We start from the raw sequence: 8948 nt of genomic DNA on the forward strand, positions 1-8948 counted from the left end.
TAAACTAATTTAACTAAAATACAATTTAATTTAAAAACTTAAAACTAATTATAATAATAAATAAGTAATTAGGGTTAATAATAATAAATAAATAATAATTACCCCGTATTTAATGCTGATTAGGGTTTCTGTCACGTGTGTCAGGGAGGCTCCGCGAGTTGCGGTATTCGAAGCTGCAAACTCCGCGAGTCGCGGGGTTCCAAAATTCAACTCTGGTACAGGATTTAATTCGACGTTTTTTTTTTATATATTTTAATAAAAAGAAAATATTTAAATAAAACTTATATTTTTATAAAATAAAAATAAAGAAACTTTACAAAACTTAAATATTTAACAAATTCTTAAAAATATTTATATTTTTGTTTTCTTTTTATGTTTTCGAATAATTAAAAACGTATTTTTACAAAAGTGAATTTTAATAAAAGTAAACTAAAAATAAAAATCCTTTTTTTTTTATTTAGCGTTGCGCTTCCGGCTTTTAAGTTTGATTGATCCCCGGCAGCGGCGCCAAAAATACTTGATGTTAAAGCTAAGCGGTATAAAATACTATTAAATTTTACAATGAAATACTATTAAATACGATACAATTTTACACAAGATATTTATTTATTTATTGAATGGATATACTTAAACCTTGCTACAACACCTATATGCAGTGTACCTAATCGTACAGTAGTGTAGTTTTTAGTAAGTCCGGTTCGTTCCACAGGGAAAATCTTTAAACAAAGATTAACGCTATATTAGTTTACTTTTATAAAAATACAAATATATATATAAGTAATATTATTATTATAAAGGGGGGGTTTTTACCGTTTAATGACCGGTTTGTCGATTTTAAAACTTTAGTCGCAGTTAAAACCAAATGTAAAATAATAAATAAATACAAGACTTAATTTAAAGCGTAAAGTAAATAACGATAATGAAATTGCGAATAATAAAAGTGCGATAAAATAAATTGCGATAATTAAAAAGTACGATAATTAAAAGTGCAATTAAATATAATAACAATAAAAATGCGATAATTAGAAGTGCAATTAAATATAAAATAAAGGAAATTAAATATGAAATAAAAGAATTATGCTTATTTAAACTTCCGTAATCATGATGTTTGCCGTGTTGATTTTAGTTTTATGCCCATGGGTTAATTGTCCTTTGTCCTGGATTATTTAATATGTCCGTCTGGTTTTTGTCCATAACAGTCCATCAGTCATAAATATAAAGTGCGAGTATCCTCGTCAAATTATCCTTATACCCGAAGTCAAATATTCCAACTAATTGGGGACTTAAACTGTAACAAGATTTTAATACTTTGTTTAATAATTACACCAGGATGTCAACTGAGTGTAACCCAAGGTTTTAATACTTTGTTAACAATTATGCCAAGTGTCCTTGTACATAATTTCACCCCTGTTTTAATAATTCTAGTGACTATTAATCAATTCCCGTGTCCGGTTAAATGAACGATTATTCGTACATATAAATACCCCGCCCATCGTGTCCGATCGAGTGTATGTGGTTATTTATAGGTACGTCCAATTGTAAATCTTTATATTAAAATTAACAAACTATCATTTAGTTAAACAAATATAAAGCCCATTAATAGCCCATAGTCTAATTTCCACAAGTGTCGTTCTTTTGTCCAAACCTCAATTATGGTACAAAGCCCAATTACCCAATTTTAGTAATTAGCCCAACATCATGATTACTTCATTTTAAATAAGCATAATAATAACTTAGCTACGAGACATTAAATTAAAAAGGTTGAACATAACTTACAATGATTAAAAATAGCGTAGCGTTACACGGACAGAATTTCGACTTACACCCTTACAACATTCGCTAACATACCCTTATTATTAGGATTAAAATTAAAATTAAAATTAAAATATAAATTATAAATATAAATATTACGTATATAGATAGAGAGATTGATATATAAAATGATCAGAATTCGTTTGCTTTTATAGGGAATTGAGTTCAGGGGGTTTCCGCGACTCGCGGCTTTTTCTGCCTTCAAACTCCGCGAGTCGCGGAGTTTGAAATTCCAGCTCACCAACTTTGGAGTCTTTCTTGCCGACGGATTTTTATTATTTATATAATATATAAATAATTATAAGAATTATTTAAATATTATATTATATTTATGTGCATAGTTGACTTGTAATTTTTAGTCCGTTGCGTCGAGCGTTGAGAGTTGACTCTGGTCCCGGTTCCGGATTTTCGAACGTCCTTGCGTACAATTTAATATCTTGTACTTTGCGTTTTGAATCTTGTACTCTTGTAATTTCAAGACGTTTCTTATCAATAATTAGAACCTCTTTGATTGTATTTTATACTTTTGAGCTTTTTGGTCGTTTGCGTCTTCAATTCGTCGAATCTGTCTTTTGTCTTCACCTTTTATTATTTAAACGAATATCACTTGTAAATAGAACAATTGCAACTAAAAGCTTGTCTTTCTTGAGGAATAATGCTATGAAATATATGTTCGTTTTTAGCATTATCATGTGGACTTCACATTTTCCATATTCTTCTTAGGAACATACACCTGTTTGTTTTTTTGTTGAGGGAAGACTGGATTTTTACTGTTTTGACCAGGTTTCTTATTATTAACCATCACAAATCCCTCACTGTCAGCCACCACCTTGACTTTTTCCTTATCAAGTTCTACACTGGTTCTAGGCCTATGCTTACATAAGTCATGGTTATGACCAAATACTGCACAGTGTGTACATAGAGCAGGTTTCCAATCATATTCAACCTTTACTGTTTTAATACCTTTAGTAACTTGCATCTTATCCTTGTAATGAATATCTACATGGTCCACATACCCTTTTGCAGCCTCAATCTCAACCATGACTCTTGCAAAAGCTGCCCTACCAGTACCTTTGTTGCACATGTTAGTGGTCATATGATCCATAACCATTGGCCTCCCTAGTTTGCTAGCAATGGCACTAATGCGTTTCTTATTCCATGCTTATAGTAGCATATTAGACAATTTTACCCAAACAGGCAGCTTACTAGGTTCCACTCTCTCTATATCAATCTCAGGGGACCATTTAGCTACAAATAATGGCTTACCTTTGACTATCCATGGCCCTTGCTCAATTACTTGGAGCATACCTTCCTTTGTTTTGAATTTGAAATAACAAATCTGCTTGCTATCCATTATGATTTCCTTAATACCAAATTTGTTCCACATCTTCCTAAGGTTAAATTGTAACAAACCATAAGGCATGTTACCACCTATCACATAACCATACGCTGTGGTATTCCACTTATTACTACTTTCCTCAACAAATTCTTCCTCAAATACCACAATTTATGTGCCATCATCCTCAACAGAGGGAGGAACAAAGCACAACTTATTATCATCATCAGTATTCATAGCCTTAGCATAAGATCTAGCTAAATTCACATTAGTATCATTAGATGATTTAGTAGTGCTTTGAGAGTTGGAATCATTTACCAGAGGCACCTTAATAGGGCTTTGAGCGTTGGAATCATTCACCAGTGGCACCTGTATTGATTCCTTTGATTTCTGATTTTGCCCTAGCGGAGGAAATTGGTCCTGCGAACATTTAAAATTCTTCTCAGAGTGAATTTCATTTGACTTTTCCCCAGATCTAACCTTTTCTCCATCACTAGATTCATTCGATCGTATAGTTTCTTCATATTCATTACTCTGTACACTATCGCCTTCTTTTGATTTCAAGTTATGAATAGAATTCGAGAATCTGATCGGAATTCGAATTTTCCGTTTCGAAGTTTTACGATTAGGAGACATGATCTCTAACACAATCGAAAAAAACTATGTAATAGAAGTAAAAATGAAGTGAAAACAGTGAAAAAACCGAAAAAAAGTGATGAAAATCGATAACCAGAGCTCAAATTAGGGCAAAAATGGTGGAAAACCATTTTCCCGCCCAATCGCCCAACCGGTTAGGAGAGAGAGAGTCATTTTTTTTTTGTCAACTTTGATTTTTATAGATCTACCGACTATGAATTTGTATGGTTCTTTTTTAAACGTTTTTATTTGTAATTTTTGTATATACGATGCTTATGTATGTTTTCTGATTTACATAATTATGGAATATTTGTATACGGAGCATTTGTTAGATATGTACGTAATGTTTGCATCTTTAGTTTTGTTTATATATACTAGAAAATGGGTTGTTAATTCCGAATCTTTATTATTGATTTTGCATCTTCATTTTAGTAAAATTTTAATTTTGGTGAAGTTTAGAAGGGTATAACAGTAAAAGAATTTAGAATAAAGGCATTAAAATCTTTAAATATTGAGTAAATAAAAGAATGGGTAAATTTAAAAGAATTGAAAGTTTAAATTGGAGATATATGATATTATAGTGTTTAGTTGGGTAAATATGTAATATAAATGTTTAATAGGGGGATATATGACCTTCAAGTTCATTTATTAACAACAAACTGAAATAGTATAATGGTCATGTATAACCCTGTGATTTAGTATAAATGTTTAACACTTATTTAAGATATTTTCAATAATTACCATAATGCTAAAAAAAAAAATAATACGTAGTAATAATAATTAAATAAATAAATGTAGTTAGTTAGAATCGAATCTGGGTAAGCTTGTAAAACAACCAACATGTCTACAAGGAAGCAACAGTTAGAATCTGGTATGTAAACAGCGACATAAAAAATAAACATTTATAAGGTAGTTTAATTGCTTAACATTAATAACAAACACATTTTGATTAGCGTAAGAACAAAGATTGTAAGTATTTGTTACAAAGACGAATTACTTTTAACAAATAACTAAATATAACATATCAAGTAATTGAACAACTGTTTTGCTTTTTTTAAAGTTTTTTTATCGTCAAATATAAACACATTTGCAATCTTTCAATCGCCATACGAAAACATGGCTGCAACATATAACTTGCGATACCACGTAACAGGCAACAACCTTAAAACTCAATGAACTAATAACTATTGAGGATAATAGCAAAAGATATTTAGTATGTCAACCTTGATTAGACAGTGTTGATAATAACATGACAATTACTTGGAAAACCATAACCGTAAAAGAGTATCATTCAACACAACATGATTTCACTATATAAAAAAAAAAAAGGGAACAAACCAAACGTCTTTATTTTTAATGATAATACACATATTACAACATACTTTGTCTGTTCAGGTTACACTTGAGCGTGAACACATATATACAAACTTTAAACACGCGAATAAAACTCACAACATACTGTTACTGCCTAATCACTCTCCCCACTATCCGAGTTGTCTTCTCGAATTAAATACAGCCTAACTTTCGAGTTAGTAAGTGTGGCACGATTTTTAATCGATTCAAATAGGTCATCATCATAAAGGAAATTGAATCTCTCTTCATCGTCATTGTAGTACAAAACAGAAGTGAATTCTGATGGTATATGCTGCTTGAGAAAATCGTGCAACCATCCGACGAAAAAGACTGTGGACTCGCATAAGTTATATGACATTTTCCCCCTACATACCATTTCCATCCAATAGAAAAAGTTCCACCATAAAATATGTCCATTGCAACACGTCCTTCGTCATCACTACCACAAATGCACAAACATTAAAAATTTAACGGTTAACAAAAGTGGGTCAAAGATATAATAGTTAATAAGACTTTAAAAAGTATAAAGTTACAACAAAATTATACCTTGATCCGGTGTTATACATATGTTAACAATCACGCAGTTCCACTCTAAGCCGTTAAATCTTCAACAGGCATTCACATACAAAAAAGTATAACGCAATCAATTAACATCAAGATGAATGTCCAAAAGTAGAATAAATAAAGTAAATAAAATCAAAATATTCAATATATATATATATATATATATATATATATATATATATATATAATAAAATAATAACAATAACAATAGTATTTATAATAAAACACTATATATGCAAATGAAAAAAAAATATAACAATATTGCGACGATCACAGTATCAACTGCATGTAAAAACAATAGGAAATTCCGCAAAGTTTGAATAAGAAAAGCATGATATTAAATAAAAAATAATAGAACCAAGACTCAACGTTTGTGTTAAGAGAAAAAAACAATGCAATGTAAATGCAAACATCTGTTACCTTTTAGTTAGCACACTACAACATGACCAAAAACAAATAAGTTGACATGACAGAAAACACCTAAATAAACAAAAAACTGGCATAACATCATAACGCATATTAACATTTATAGCGAATTAACTTTTAGAAGGTCAAGATAAAGCAATAATTAAAAAAATATAAATAATCTTCAGAAGCTCGTGTAAATTACACCAAAAATATCATATAAAAACACAGTATCATACTATGGGCTGCGACATATAAGTAACCGAGCCGTAACAAATAACATATTAATCATCATAGCTTCTGTATTCAGTAATGTTTAATAAAAAAATAAATATATATGTAACAAAAAAATTGAAGAACACAGATAAGAAAAAAATAAAGCAAAAACATAAATACCTCTTGTATTTTGTGCGAAATGATCAAATTGACTCATGAAACTATTTATTTTTGTTGGTAAATAGAATTTAGATTGTCAAATAACTACAAAAATACATAGGAAGCTCAAAAACGTATGTAAATTTTACAAAAAACGCCGTGCAAACTTCCAGTTATCCCAGCATACTTTTGCAAAACGGTAGGCAGCTGAAAGTTGCCAAGCTAATATAAGAAACTCATATTTGTAAAATACCACGTAATACTTATCATAGCCTCTTTATCCAGTCATGTTCAACAAACATTAAATATATAGAACGAACGACACAAAATCAGATAAAATAGACACGTAAGAAAATAGAAGGAAGGAACAAAAGGCAACGGAAAAAAAATGTGTAGAAATAAAACGACAATCTGCATAAATTGAATAAAAAATTATCTAATAGTAAGTATAAAAATAATAAAACTAAGGTTCAGCTAGGGTGTGCAAAGGAAAACAACAAAAAATATATGCAAACGGCTCAAACCTTTTGTGACGCCCCGTACAAGGTTACAACACTATATGCTGTTTTAAAACAAGTTGCATTCATGATAAGATAGCGTTTTACAAAAGATAGCGTGCTTCTACGGATAGAAAGCATTAATATAAGTACATGACACATAGGTCATTTACAAAGCCATTGTTCAAATGTAACGTAAGTTGTGAATGCAAAATAAAAGTTCCATGATTGAGACATCACTAAACAAGCAGCGGGAGTCTAACACGGCAAGTCTATAACAGCGAGACTAATACAGCGAAAGCGACAAACGTCTAAGCACCTGAGAAATAACATGCTTAAAAAGTCAACACGAATGTTGGTGAGCTATAGTTTAATTGTAACAATAATGTAATGTAGGCCACGAGATTTCGTATTCAAAACAGTATGAAAAGTATATGCTTAACCGTGGGCACTTGGTAACTAACTTAACGTAAATATCACCCCCTAAAAGTACACTTGGCGAGTGCATAAGTTCACGAAGTATTAAACACCCATTAATTGCTAGCGCGACTAGCCCGAGTGGAAATGTCAAACCCTATGGATCCATATCTAAGATCCACGTTCACCGGTTCAAAAACCAATGACTAAACGTTACCAAGCTAAGGGGAAAGTTTATTCCGTTATATCACCCACACATATATAAAGTTTAAGTACTCGTGCCTAGTAAGTAAAACATAAAAAGCACATGTATTCTCAGTCCAAAAAATAGTTGAAGTAAAAAGGGAGCTATAACTCACAGTGATAAATGCGGTAAATGTCGATGTGCAAAGTATGCAAGTAGTAAGTCGGTCCGAAAGGTCGTCAACCTAAGTCAAAGGTCACTAAGTCAGTATGTTATCCCCAAAGGTTTAAAAGTAAATAAATTAAGTCTTAAGTATCATCATCATCGTACGTAAAAAGTAAAGTAAGTTTTCAATCAAGAATAGAGATCGGAACAAAGGCTGACTTCGTTCAGCTGCTGCGACCTCTATACAAACTGAAATGATGCACGGTTAGTGGCCAAGGCTCCGTATGTGAGTCCTATTACCGCTGACCAATTTTCAGATCCGAACTCAATGTCGTTTGACCGTGGCGACGGTCCAAGCACGAGTAGTTCAGAATTTTCAGCACGTCGTTACAAGGGCGTAGTGACTTTCGGAAGGCTATAAATCCTAAACCGTATATCGGATTTAGGTGAGTCTTAAGCGAAAAGTCGTCTACTCGAACCGAACTATCTGGAAATCAACTTTTCCAGAAGCCCAGAGGTCTGATCAGACCTTAAAAAACAGAAAACAAGTGCTCCAGTGGGATTTTTGGTGTTTGATGCTCATCACGGTTCTCATCCTTGATGCGTATAAGACTCAAGTGTACAACTCTTGATGTTTTAGCATCACTTTAACCAAGGTTTAACCATCAACACACAAAGTCAAGACTAAGAAATAAAATACAACTCATCTAAGAGTTTGAGCAAGATGATGAACCAAAGTTACATCAATTTCTTACTTTCAACACAAGTACAAGTTCTATTAAGCTATAAACTTTGAATCAAACTAAATAAGCAAGACCTTAAGTTAGAGAACTTAGATCTTAGCTAAGCATTAAAGCCCTTAGACTAAAAAGTCTAGATCTCATGTTCTTGGTGAAACCCTAAGTCATAACACTTAGACTTTCAACTTTTACACAACCATAAGTTATGAAACTTAGATCTTGTAAAGTAGAATGAATGTAAGCTTATGAGCTTTTGTTTAAACAAAGTAGAAGACCATAAGTTACACAACTTAGATCAAACATAAAAATGAAACCCTAAGCTAGAGAGCTTGGATTCCTAACAACACTTATGAGATCTCAAGCTAGTAAGCTTGTATCTTTTGTTTAATGAAAACACAAGTCACAAATCTAAAGTACAACAAATTAAAGAAGATCATAAGTTAATAAACTTTGATCTTAACTAA

This window comes from Rutidosis leptorrhynchoides, chromosome 2 (genome assembly GCF_046630445.1).
Source record: "Rutidosis leptorrhynchoides isolate AG116_Rl617_1_P2 chromosome 2, CSIRO_AGI_Rlap_v1, whole genome shotgun sequence".
In the NCBI taxonomy this organism is placed as follows: Eukaryota; Viridiplantae; Streptophyta; class Magnoliopsida; order Asterales; family Asteraceae; genus Rutidosis; species Rutidosis leptorrhynchoides.